The sequence below is a fragment of the Pteropus alecto genome, unplaced genomic scaffold (assembly GCF_000325575.1).
Source record: "Pteropus alecto unplaced genomic scaffold, ASM32557v1 scaffold78, whole genome shotgun sequence".
In the NCBI taxonomy this organism is placed as follows: domain Eukaryota; kingdom Metazoa; phylum Chordata; class Mammalia; order Chiroptera; family Pteropodidae; genus Pteropus; species Pteropus alecto.
The window spans coordinates 2,319,088-2,332,892 of NW_006443124.1; the positions used below are offsets into that span (position 1 = coordinate 2,319,088).

The 13,805-nt window shown below is 35.6% G+C and overlaps 1 protein-coding gene across 2 annotated transcripts in view; it reads right to left on the reverse strand.

Moving 5' to 3' along the window:
- Positions 1-13,766, reverse strand: part of KCTD16 (potassium channel tetramerization domain containing 16) — a 234,383-nt gene extending 220,617 nt beyond the window's left edge. For both annotated transcript variants that reach the window (XM_025040766.1, XM_025040765.1), the window contains exons 1-2: positions 13,419-13,766; positions 11,681-11,831 (exon numbers count right to left, since the gene is read on the reverse strand). The gene's annotated coding sequence lies outside the window, so the exon portion shown is untranslated. The remainder of the gene's footprint in view (positions 1-11,680; positions 11,832-13,418) is intronic.
- Positions 13,767-13,805: the final 39 nt, after the last annotated feature.

Consider the following 13,805-nt stretch of genomic DNA (forward strand, 5'->3'; position numbering starts at 1 on the left):
ATTTATTCCAATAGATTTAAGTATAATATACAGCGGAGCATAATTTAGAAGTTCCAAAAGTCTAAATGAATGCTTTGATACCACTGTGATTTATCAAAATGCTTGCAAATTAGCAGTGCTGCCAGGTCCCCACACATGAGTATAAAGCCTTGACATGACTTCAGGACTTGCCTTTGATTATGTTGTGCATGGCTGACCTTTTATCTTCCTTTTGGCACATGTTAGCTCTTCAAAGCTATAATTCAGTATTGGTTCTCAGACTCTGTGTGTGTGTGTGTGTGTGTGTGTCAAGAGTGGGGGGGATGAGTATTTGATTGGGAAAGACAGTATCATATCACCTATATGGTGTTTTCAAGCACCCTCTTACCCATCCCTTCTCCACCCCCAACCTCTGTTCCAATCCTTTACTAATGCTACCCATTGATAAATTTGCCAGAGGCTGAATGTCATACCTACTAACTATTGGTCTGGCCACTTTTGGTTAAGTATTCTTGAGGAGTTAAAAGAGTAGGATTAAAAAGCTTACCTCTAGATGCATATCTCTAAACTCACACACACACAAAAAAAAGCAGTTGCAACTAATTTTATATTCTCATAGACTGTCTATTGAAAGGAGTAAGAGAAAAGTAAGACAACATTTTGGCCTTGATGATTCTCTACTACTAGATAACAGTTAGGTTTTGGAGTGGTTCAAGGCAAATAATATTAGCTTTCGGAAGCTAATATTTGCAGAGAAGATTCACATCAACAGAAAAACCCAGATGAAATCTTTAAGATTTAGACAAGTTCATTTTCAACCAAAATATCTGCCTAACTTCTTTTACATCAAAGCAGCCTTGCTGTTGTGACAAGGAGCAAGAAAGCTATAATGGCTACAGATTATCAGAGCCTCTTGCTTACCCAAGTGAAAAATGGCTCCAGATCTATAATTTCTCAGTCCAGCAGTATGAATAAGATAGACTCAGAGCAAAAAGTGCTGTCTACTAAACCAATCACACTCACTTCTGGTGCAGCTGAAGGGGTGGTGACTGAAGCAATGATTTGGGCGAATATCTTTTCATGAAATCACAGCCTAAGGTAGAATAGCAGCTGGCAAAATATTATAAACAGAGCTACTTGTTGACTTTCAATAAACAGCTTCCTACCTCAATAGAAACTGTAAGATAGTTTTTACAGATTAAACCAAAACTTTTATAAAAGATTTAATTAACAACCTGACTTGTGGTATATGAAGCAATACAGAGATCAACTGCCAAAGAAGAAACTCAATAAACAATAAGCAATTAAAAAGCCTACCTCTTTCTGGCCTTGGGTTATCATTGAATCAGTAAAGACATCTCATTTTACATCTTTATGTTCTACCAACAAAATTTAAATCCGAAGAAAAGGGGATACACAGGAATATTGCATTAAAACTATAAGGATAAAAAAAAAAAAACACATCTCTCTCTCTCTCACCTTTAAACTCTAAATTTTATTTGAAGAAAACACTGACATCACAACTGCTATTATAGACTTCAAGATAAGAGACTATTATTTTTCAATCTCACCTTGTTAGAAAAAAATAAAAAAGCAGTTTTAAGAATGAGATGAGAATGAAGACTGAAATATTACCTGAAACTATACATTCAATATGCATAGTAACTACTATTACAATGATGAGCCAGGACAATTATGTCATTCACAGGAAGAAAATTGTCATGAGTGGTTTGCAATATCCATGACTAACAGTCTGGGGAAAATGAGTCTAAGAAATGAAATGAGATTTATCAGATCTCTGAACTAAACACATAATTTGTGTTCTATAAATCATTCTTTTATGTTTATGTGTACATGGAATTTAGGAAATAAAAAGTCCTAAAAGGTCCTTTGACTATTTGATGAATGATTATTTGAATTAGGTTTGTCTCCTCCCAGTGACACTGCACACTCTGCGAGGGCAAGAATCACATCTGTTTTTGTTCATCACTGTTGCCCATCCCCAGCATCAGGCCCAAAGCCTAACATACAAGAGGTGTTCAATAAAGAGCTGCTCAATGAATGGATAAATTGATACATCTCCATTCCAGTTTTTTTCCATTTTTCAGTCAAGGAAATTGAAGCCAAGAAAAGCTAACAGGCTAATATCACACATCTGGTGGTAAAATTGGCTCCAGAATGATCCTCTGCCTCCTTCCAATTCATTAACAAGAACTGCCAACCTGTACAATTTTTATCACTACATTAAAGTATGATGATTCTGAAAGAAAAATTTAAAAATCTCTTAAACTTTTTTGCAAGCTATTAACACTTTAACATACCTTTGGTATATTATCTTTGATGCTTTGTTTATTGGGAGTGAAGAGAAAATGTGGACACTTGTCAGAGAGCTTGGTACTTGCTTCTGCAAACTACTTAAAAACCTCTTTTGGTTTCTTTTAAAAGTTTTGAGAGATTCTTTACAGCTATGCTTTTTTTCACCTGCACAACTAGAATGTTACTGAAATTCTTATAGATAAAATAGTCGGTGCTTTTGATGATGAATAGTTCTGACTGATAGCATAGATAGTTGTTTTTTTTTAACTTTTAATCATATTCCCTTAGACTCTAAACAAGGACTGCTAACTATTCTCTATTTGTTTTTAATATTAGTGTCTAGCACAAACTTAGTACAATAGACTACATATTTATATTTTCTCCTTATCTGTAAATTCTAGATGCTAGTATAAGCCTGAACTATTAAGTATACGGTGGGTCAGTCAAATGAGGGTCCCTAATGTCTTTCCTGACAGTGAATACCAGGCATTGCATAGGTGATGAATTCTGTTTCTTTTGTGGGCTTTAGTCTCTATACATGACAAGCAACCTCCCTTATAATTCTACTGGAGAAGAGGTTCTGCAGCCTGCCCGGGTGAGAATTTTGGCTGCATCACATAAACCGAGTCACTCAGAGCGAGTTACTATGTTCTCTTCCAGGTACACCTGGGCACTTCTGTACCTCAGTTTTCTTATCAGTAAAATGGGGTGCTAATAGCATTTCCTCACAGAGTACTTGTGAGGATTAATTGCACAATATGTGTAAAATACTTAGGACAGTGTTTGGTATATAGTAAGCACTAAATCAATGTTACCTTTTTATTACTCCAACCATTGTAAGCAAAAATCTTTTAAAAACAACCATTTTGCTTGCATTTTTGTTCCAAAAGAGAAAAAAACAAACAAACAAACAAACAAACAGCCTCCCTCCCTCAAACCAATAAACCAATAAATTGTGAATGGATGTCTAGTAATACTGCATGGGGACCACCCTCCCCACTCTGAGTTGTTGTGGTTCGGGTTGTATTGGTACCACCCCTGTTCCAAGTGTGGGCCTGTGACTCACTTATGCAGATTAATCAAGACATTCACACTCCCTGCCACCTTGGTTACTTCAGCAATGGGTGAGGGGCTCAATTAGAGCCAAAGAGATGTGACTCGAAGATGTTTGTTGAAGTTGTACCCTAGACTTGCCATCCACAGGGGTAATGAATTTCTTCTTACAATACAATCAATTTCATTTAATTTTTTGTTATCTGCGATCCAAACTTATACAGAAGAGGAGTCACAAAAAAAGATGTAGGTGATACTTAAAAGGTGATATAAAGAAGGATTGAGTGGGTGTCAGAGAGACAAAATAGTGTGAGGTTAAGTGCACAGACTGAAGCCAGCTGCCGAGGTACAAATCCTGGCTCTACTGCTCAGCAACTATGTGACTTTTGACAAGTCACATACCTCTTAGTGCCTCCATGCCATTCTCTGTAAACTGAGGATAGTAAGAGTATCCACCTTACAGAGATGTTTTTCAGATTAAATGAGTTAACAATATAAAGCATTTAGAACAATGTAACAGGTACAGATGTGATTTTAGTTATTATTTTATCACTATTATTTAGATCTTAAATAAGTGATGATATAGTATATCAAAAAACGGAAACTGGGGCTCTTGTGTTGATGAGATTTTTCTATTTACAGAAGAAGTAACTGATGAATTAAAAGTGCCTTTTTGTATCAAAGTACTTGAATAGACATTTCTCCAAAGAAGATATACAAATGGCCAAGAAGCATATAAAAAGGTGCTCAACATCACTAAACATTAGGGAAATGCAAATTGAAACCACAATGAGATATCATAACACACCCATTAGAATGACTACCATCAAATAAACAGAAACAAGTGTTGGCCAGGATGTGGAGAAATTGGAACCTTTGTGCACTGTTTTTGGGAATGTAAATGCATCCACTGTGGAAAATTGTATGGCAGGTTCTCAAAAAATTAAAAATATAATTACCATATGATTCAGTAATTCCACTCCTGGGTATACATCCAAAAGAATTTAAATAGGAGTTTTGAATAGATACGTGTACACCCATTATTCACAGTAACTAAAAGGTAGAAACGACCCAAGTGTTCATCAATGGATGAACAGCTGGGGGAAGGGGTAATAGGGAGTAGGGAGTCGTTTAATGGATACAGAGTTAGTTTTGTAAGGTAAAAAAATTCTAGAGATTGGTTGCACAACAGTGTGAATATATTTAACACAACCAAACTGTATACTTATAAACGGTTAAGATGATAAATTTTATGTTATGTGTATTTTATTATAATTAAAAATAAAAATACTTTAAATAAAAAAATTAAAGTACTTTTTTTATAGCCCTGTAGGTAGCATGGTACCTGATACAACTGGTACTGTCATTGAATGAATAAATGAATGATAATGTAATGAACCTAATGACAAAACAAGTGCAGGGTGAGACAGCCCAAGGAGTTGAAACATTTGTAGAGTAAAATGGAATCAAGTGCTATGTGAATGATTTATGATGAGAATAAGACAGACTACACAGTAGAAAATGTAAAGCATGGAATCCATAGATATTTGTTCTAGCCTTGATTCATTAATTCATTTATTTTTATCATTTACCAAATATTTACTGAGCACCTTCCATTTGCCAAGCACAGTTCTTGTTCATCAATGAACAAGACTGTCCTGCCCTTGTGGCACTTATTTCCAGTGAAATGGGAAAGCAACACTAAATTTCTAGTTCTGGCTGGATGTGTGACATCAGACAAGTCCCACAAGTTTTCTGGGTCTTAATTTCCTCAACTATGAGATGAAATGTATGTGGCAAGGGGAACACAGTGGTACTTTTCCTTCTTACATTCCAAAAGATTTGAAACTTAAATGGAAATATGGAATGAAGACATAAAAAGCCACTAGGGGGCAAAATGAGCATGGCATAAACATTCTACTGATGTGTAAAGCTAGAAATAAAAAGGAGTCAGACTTTTGCATCATCAACAAAATAAAATAAGTAAACAGCAAATGTTGTATGCCATTATAGGTAAGAAAAGAACTCTAAGGAATAGTTTCAAGTGTGCTTTATTCTGTGAATAAAGTATTTTAGGTAGAGATCACTTTTTTCCAAGAAAAAATGGCACGTAAGAAGCAGAATACTTCATTAGTAATTGAATGGTATCCCTAAATGCATATAATAATAAGATTGTGTCTACAGAACCACGAAACACCAACAAATATACTCAGTCTTAAAGGAGCCTTTTACTCACATGTCAGGATCTAATACACATTTAAAATTCTTTCATTCTTTCTCTTCTTAATTTCTTCATTGCTACTAATGTATATCAGTCACTCTGATTAAAAAAGGAAACATGTGTTACTCCTTTTTCCACTTGTACCCCATTGGGAAGTGGTAGTTTTTAAAATGTGTAAAAAATCTTTAACAGTTTTCTATCAAAAGTTGGAGTCTACTTCCCTTTTCCTTGAATATGGACCAGTTTTAGTTACTCGTCTAGCCAACAGAGTGCATCACAAGTGATGCTGTATCACTTCCAAGGATGGTGTAGAAATGGTGATACAGCTTCTAGCTGGCCCTCTCTCTGGATGCTCTTCCTTAGAATTCAGCCACTGAAATGTGAGGAAGCCCATGCCATATGGAGAGGCCACATGTAAGTGTCAGCTAAGGTCCCAACCTGCAGCCAGCATCAATAGTCAGACATGTGAATGAGGGAGATTTCAGATGACTCTAATACCCGGCCTTCAAGTCTCCCAGCCAAAGCTGTGGGGGACAGAGATGGCTGTCCTTGCTAAACCTTGCCCAGATTACAGATTCGTGAGAAAAATTGATATTATTATTGTTTTTTTAAACCACTGAGTTTTGAGGGGTTTTTTTTTTTATTCCATGGATTCCAATGTATCCACTCATCCCTGCCTTGAAAAAAATATATAGATTCTCAAGATATGATCCCATGTTCAGTAATTCTCAGGACTATGGAGTCTTGGAGAACAATAAAAGCTTCTCATTTACGAATGTCATCATCACTGACATCCACTGGCAATTTACTATAAACATTATCCCAACCTGCAAATGGGAGTCTCTTCCTGGTCTGGACCTCTAGTCCACAAACAAAGAATAGCAAGCCTAACTGGATGGATACTCATTAGTGACTGCATCATGCCAGAAGCAGTGCAGAACAGGAGCATTGCTCCAAGCAGACCACTGAAGATGGCTAGCTTGCAGCCAACTTGCAGAATAGACGGGAGAACAGGACTTCCTCAAACACCAAGAGGCAGACAAAGAGTCTGTTTGTTGAATATAGTGACTGGCACATGATAAATTCTCAATAAATATTTGTTAAATAAATGAATAAACACCACAAACACAGCATTATTCCATGTCCTAGAACTGAGACATAAAGTAAATATAATAAGACTGCTATCCTGATAGAGTTTCCAATGTAATTAGATGGTTACAATTACTCACTTATTTATCATCTCACCTTTGTCATTCACCATCTGAAAGTCACAGAAAAGACACAACGATGAATCTGACACTAGCCACCTTAGTAAAAATGATCAAATCCTTTGTTCTGCTCTTCTATTCACACTGTTGGTAAAGGAGGGATTGGCTGAACATATAATACTTGACACTGGACAGGTGACATTGGCAGCAGTTTTTAATCACGCATTTCTCACAGCCCTCGTGAGAAAGACGCCAGAAGCCAAGAGTAGCCATGTAGAGGTTACACTCAGAAAGAGGGACTGTGGGAGGCTGACTTTGTATTAACAATAGGGTGAAGTGATCCTGGGTTCCCATGGAGAGATAAGTTTGAATAATTTCACCAGCTTGTAGGAAGGTAAAACCAATTAGGTTGAGGACCTCAAGTGGGATGTAGCTGGTGTGACAGATGGGAGAACTAGCCTGGTAGAGAACCTTTCCCAGTAGGTAGGGGACACAACTGGCAAGAGCAGAGGAGCTCATGGCTAGGCTTTTGGGGCCCCGTGAGGGTCAGAAACATAAAGGAAGCACTTGAAAGTTAGGTCTTAGAATACATCTTTTCACTTCTCTTGGCCTTGGATCCCAATTTGTAAAATCAGAGAATAGAGAACGAATGATCTCAAGATTCCTATCCATTATAATTCTCTATAATTTTCATTATAAAGCCAGTCAAACGAGCAGTGTGTTGGTCATTTTCAGAGGCACTCGATATCATGATTTGTTTGTGAAGACCACTCTATTTTTGTTCACTTTGGAGATATCTCAGTGAATTCAGGCTAACCTAATAGGGCCCTCTTCTAATTTTAATGTGAAGCTAAGACATTTAATTTCTAGAGATTGGTAAGGGGAGTATGTTAACGACATTTAGTATAGAGTCAGTTTTGGAGTTATCAGGAAGAGCTTTTAGAGAAAGCCCAGGAAAGAAATATTTATAAACCTAAAATCAACTATACTTTTAAATGATGTCAATCTTTCCAAAATAAAATGCTAGCGAGAGTCAAAAAATGTTCATATTTACTCCTGGTGGGCAAAATTAATTATCTCAGTAGGAGATTTGTGATTTTCATTAAATTCTACAAATTTAAGACTGTAAAAGAAGAGTCAAAAACATCTTGACTGCTTAACATAAAATCAGAAGGTAAAAATATGTTTGTCTTTGACTTCCAGATCTAAATTTGCAGAATTTAATGACAATCATAAGTTTGATTTCCCATGTCTCTGATTGTTTTAAAATAAAATTATCCTCATTTAAGGAAAAGAGTTGAATTAGTACTATAATTAGTAGTCAGAATTACAAAAAGTCATATCTAAGTACATGAAAAATATTCTGGTTAAGATATAATAACCTGCTCTCTCTAGTAACCATAATAGTAAACACTGTCTGCTCAGGGAACATGCATTCTCCAACATTTAGAAAAGCATGAAAGAAAGTAAGAATAATGATTTTAAAAAGGCTGTGCTACTGCATGTGGGCCACAAACTAGGATACATGGTTTTCATGTGGCTGCCTCTCCCATGTCTAGAGACTTATCTCTTACTCACGTGAGACATGAGACATTTTTATTATCAAGGCTTTAACTATGAAATCAAATTAAAATAAAAAATTAGAATTCTGTAGATTGGGCATATATAAGGCAAAATAAGAAGTTAAAACAAGAATGTTTTAAGTCTATATTTATATTTATCTGAATTAAAACTCCCAGAGCAGCAATATCCAGCCCTAGAAATACTGGCTTATAATAAAAGAGTTTAACATTATATTATTTATCACCGCAAAGAGTTAAACTGTAATGATAAGCAGTGGTAGCTTGAACTGTCTGTTACTGAGAAGGTAATCATGAAGAATTCTAACCAAAAAATATAAAAGATGAACTGCCTAAAATAAGTGTAATATCTTACACACTTGTAGTAATTTCTAGGCTGCTCTTTCACTGAGTATAACAAAACCTGATCCCTGTATGATTTTAAGAAACATTATATATTAAAATTTCTATGCCAATTGTTTTACATGGCTAGGACACCACCATTTTCTTTCTTTGCAAATAAACATCTTTTCCACAACATGGTTCATCTTAAGCACTGTCTCCTGATAAATTTCATGTGTTGGAGAAGAAGAGAGAAAGGGAGATAAAGCAGAAACATGAACACATTTTCTTTAGTGTTTGAAATAACATAAATCACACTGAGAAAAATCAAATATGGGTAGCACTATTCACAATTTTCAAGAATAACTGCTCTAATGTATGAGTAGTTCTTACCCAATAGTGTCTGACATCAAAAGATATTTGTGAGATTAAAATTTACAATGCATACAAGCCTAATTTGGGAATCTGGGACAGAAGATAAAGAAAGTGTATTTTTAATACACTTCACTGTATCAAAAGAAAAATAATAAAAGAATATAGAATCTGCAAGGAAGCATCAGAGTGAAATGTGTGTAATCAATCTCAGAAATAGTTTGTTCGAACTCAATCATTATAGTTTTTTAAAAATCCATTTTGGTTGCTGACAAAATCCTATTACTTCTGTAGCTATATAGATTCAGCAATGATAATACCTGCAAACATTCCCTGAATACTTAGTACTTAGGCATTGTGACTTACATGCATTATCTCATATAATCCTAGTAACCAAATAAGATGAATACTGTCATTATCCTGCTCTTACACATGAGAAAAGGCAGAAAGACTAAGTTACTTACTGAAGATCCATAGCTAGTTTAGTAGTAGAAGATGTGAATCCAGGCAATGGCTTCAGAATGTGCACCCTTAATCACTATATATTATTAATTAAATTACATGACTAATATAGAGTAAACTTAAACATTAGGTGATTTGTCATGTGCTCAATGAGAAGATTACAAAAAAATTTTTTTTATGAACTTCAATATATACACATTTGGGAATACAGATAGAATTATCAACTAACTGTAATTTTAGTGTGCATTTATACATTTTATATATATATAATGTACACATATATAAAATTATGTTAGGTAAAGTAATATATTCGCTAAATGTTAGTGTGTATGTGTGTGTGTGTGTGTGTGTGTATACATAATCATGTTAGGTAAAGTAGTGTATTCACTAGAAATATTGCCTTTTTCCATATTCACATTATGTAACACAATAAGATACAGTCTAGTGGTTTACCATGAGGACTTCAGAGCCAGATTGAGTTCAAACCTCAGGTCTACTATTTCCTAGTCTAATGATGTTTCACAAGTTATTTAACCACTCTGTTTTCAGTTTCATTGTATGTCATATATAGAGCACCTACTTATTGGGTTGTTAGGAAAAGCAATTGAGTTAAAAGGTGTAAAGTGTTTATAACAGTGCCTGGTACATACTAAGTGTACATAGGTGTTAGCTGTTATATCTTTCAAATGCTTCACTTGCACCTTTGGCAGGAAGGACTCTGCCATCACTAGAGTCCAGTCCTCTGAGGCTGTTTTTTACATTATTCCTTCTAGGTTATTTAACATACAGAAAAAGTCAAAAATCACATGATATCACTTATATGTGAGATATAAACCTAAAAGCAACAAATGAACAGGAGAAACAGAGACTCATGGACATGGACAATAGACTAGTGGTTACCAGAGGGCAGGGGGTAGAGGGGATGGGGAAGGTAGATGGGGTAAATGGGGTCAAATATGAGGTGACAGAAAGAAATCTAACTATGGGAGGTGAACATGCAAAGTAAATATATATATATGCCTTATTGTTAAAATGTACAGCTGAAACTTACCAGATTTCATTAACCGATGTCACCATAAAAAATTAATTAATTAAAAAAAAAAAAAAGAACTTCCACTACTGTCACGGAAATTCTAATTCCAAACCACAATATTCATTAACCTAACATTAGAAATATCTTTATTTGTTACTTAAGAGGGTGTTTGTGATCTCTACAATGAAAATACCTACAATGAAAATATTGCTTAAAAAATTATCTTTAAAAGATTTTTTTTTTTGCAACAACATGAGGCACTTGCAATATTGAAGCCAAAGTTCCAAGAATAATTGTTAAATTGGGGTTAAATTCCTCTGCCAAAAGCATCCAATGTTGTTATTGGTAAATCTGTCTTCCCCAAACAATAACTTATTGTTCAAAGTAAAATAATTGAAATAAAAGAAGCAGAATTTGACGAGGAAATTTCCTATGGGATAAAGGGTAATTTGTCATATTTGGGATATGGGGTTACATAATTAATATTCAAGGTAGTGAAAACAGATCTTGGGCACATACAATAATTTTCACCATAATTATTAGGTTGCATTGTGGGATTTAATATGACTCGCTCACAGCTGCCAAATCCCCACCTTATTTGGTGATTGTGGATATAGCTGAAAGTAGGGAAAACTACCCATGTTCAAACCATAATTTTCTGGCACAACTCCCCATGACATATTTAACATAAAACAGAGGTGAAAGAAGGCATTTCTAAGATATCTAAGTACAATTCCCCTGCCAACCTAAAACAAAAACAAAAATGAAGTTTTTTGTGTTTGTGAAGTGTTAGTGTGCATACTAACATGAATGTCAAACTAATTAAAAGGTATTACTTGTGATTAGAATGTTCTTTCTTCTATATTACAAGTTTGATAATTGGCATACTAGATTCCAGTGGAAGACTAGGCAGCTGTTACAAACCCACTTGATGTTCCATCATCGTTGACCTGGTTGAGGCTCTCTACTCCTAGTGAGGCCAGCTTAATGACTCTAACAGAAGTCAAAACATTTACCAAGTATTTGTTTCTTTTACTATAACTTGCTGGAGCCTGTCCTGAGGTAGGAGGCTCAACACCACACCAAAAAAAAAAAAAAAAAAAAAAAAAAAAAAATCCAAAAAAGGAACGCCTACCTGACTAACCATGAAATTGACTGATGTTCTCAAAATTCCTGAGGAGCTTCTGCAGGATACCTTGGCTTATGTTTCAAAGTCGAACAAACAATATGAAAGATTTAATCATGTAACTCAATTTTCTTGCTTGGCTTCTCAATTGTAGCAGGGGCTAGAGACGAAAGAAAATCCAAGAAATATGTAAGTGCTTTCACACTCAGAAGCATAATTTGAATAATATCTATATTGAACAATGCATCCTAAACAGGTAATTTTTAATGCTTATATTCCTGTATTTTGTTCAAATTTAAGGGTAACATCTCTTTGGGATAGGAAGAAACATCAGAGGAAACCAAGAGGTACTAGAATTTTTTTCAATCATAAGATCATTAAGCAGATAAAGTGATAGATTATTGCATATTGTTGATAACTAGAAACTAAGCTTCATAGGTAATGTAGCTTAAAGTACAATCATATAATTTATTAATCAAACTGGGATATTTTTGAGAGTGAAAAGGGGACTATATTAATAATTATGCTAAAAAGTATCAGGCATAAAATGAGTCAACGGGGCTGTCTCCAGCATATCAGGATTTATGGTCAGTCTACCTACAGTTGTGCAGCTGGTACCTATGTCAATAAATTATAACATAGTTTGTAAAAGGTAGTAAATTTAACAGTTAGATGAGCAATTTCGGAAGTTCTCTGATGCAGTAGAAAACCTCAAAGGGTAACTGCCTGTTCCTCTCAAAAGTACAGTCTTTGGTTTTTTTTTAATTTTTTGCTGTTGCTATTTTTGTAGGATAGGGAGTATGTTTTTTGTTTTACTTTTACTTGTTTGTTTCATTTTAACCAGTGAAATTTTATTATTCCTTTGGAAACTGGTACCAGAGCAATGTCATGGCTTTTGTCAGGACCACAAGATTTTAGTCCCAGCATAAAATGCAAGGGCTCACAGTATAAACTTTAGTACTATAAATCCTGAAGACAGTTTTGCTCATCAGTTAATACCATGGCATCTGGAGTTAGGGGAGTGAAAGGTAGTAAGGATTCCTCCACTTTGAGAAAGTGATTTAACACAGTAGCCACAACAATTTTTTTTTTTTTTTAAAGAAAAATCTCATTATGTCACTCGTCGGTTCATAACTTTCAGTGGTTTCTGTTTTCTTTTAGAACACCAGAATCCAACAAGACATCATTTCCTGACCCTTTCTGTAGCTCCAGTTTCAGCTCCTATGTGACTCCCCTCACTTGGTGCTTCATTAACCCTGGCTTCATTTAGACCAGTGATTTCCAAACTGATGTTGCCCAAGGGACATTTTGTAATGTCTGGAGACATTTTTCGTTGTTTCAAGTCTGGTAGGGGGTGCTACTGGCATCTAGTGAATAGAGGGTCAGGAATGTTGCTAAACATCCCACACTGCACAGGGCAACCTCCTACAACAGAATCATTTAGACCAAAATGTTCATAGTGCAGAGGCTGAGAAACCCTGACTCATACCTTTTCCCTAATCCCAGGCCTTGCACCGGCTGCTGTCTCTGTCTGAAATATTCATGCTTTTCCCTTCCATTTCTTTTTCCTCCCCTTTCCCCTTTTCCTGCTTTTCTCTAATAACTAACTCCTAGTCACCCTTTTGATTATCACCTTCTCATAGTGGCTTTCCAGATTCTTATTCCCAGATAAATGTTACGCCCCTTCAAAGAATTATGGAGCATATAAGAATATTAGTAACAATTTCACATGTATTTGTTTGATTACCTCCTCCCTAACTCCAGGTGAGCAGTACCAGCTAGCTTGTATTCACCATAGTATCTCCAGTACATCCAGTAGTTAGCACAGCTAGCAGAGTTGTAACATCGCATTCAACGTTACTAAACGAAGTTAACAGCCTCACCTATAAAGGGAGAATAACAGAGTAACCACCTCATTAGGGCCTAAAGATAAATAACACACATAAACTCTTTAGCACAGTGCCTGAATCTCCAGAGAGAGAGAGCGAGTATGTAGTTTGTGGACAAGAGACAGGCTCTGCCCGTCCCACATCAGCGCTTGCCACGTCTTCTTCCACGTCCTCTTTCGAGCGAAGAACCCTTCCTGCTAACAATTGTTGCGCCTGCGCCTTTCTGCCTCCTGCTAACTAGCTCC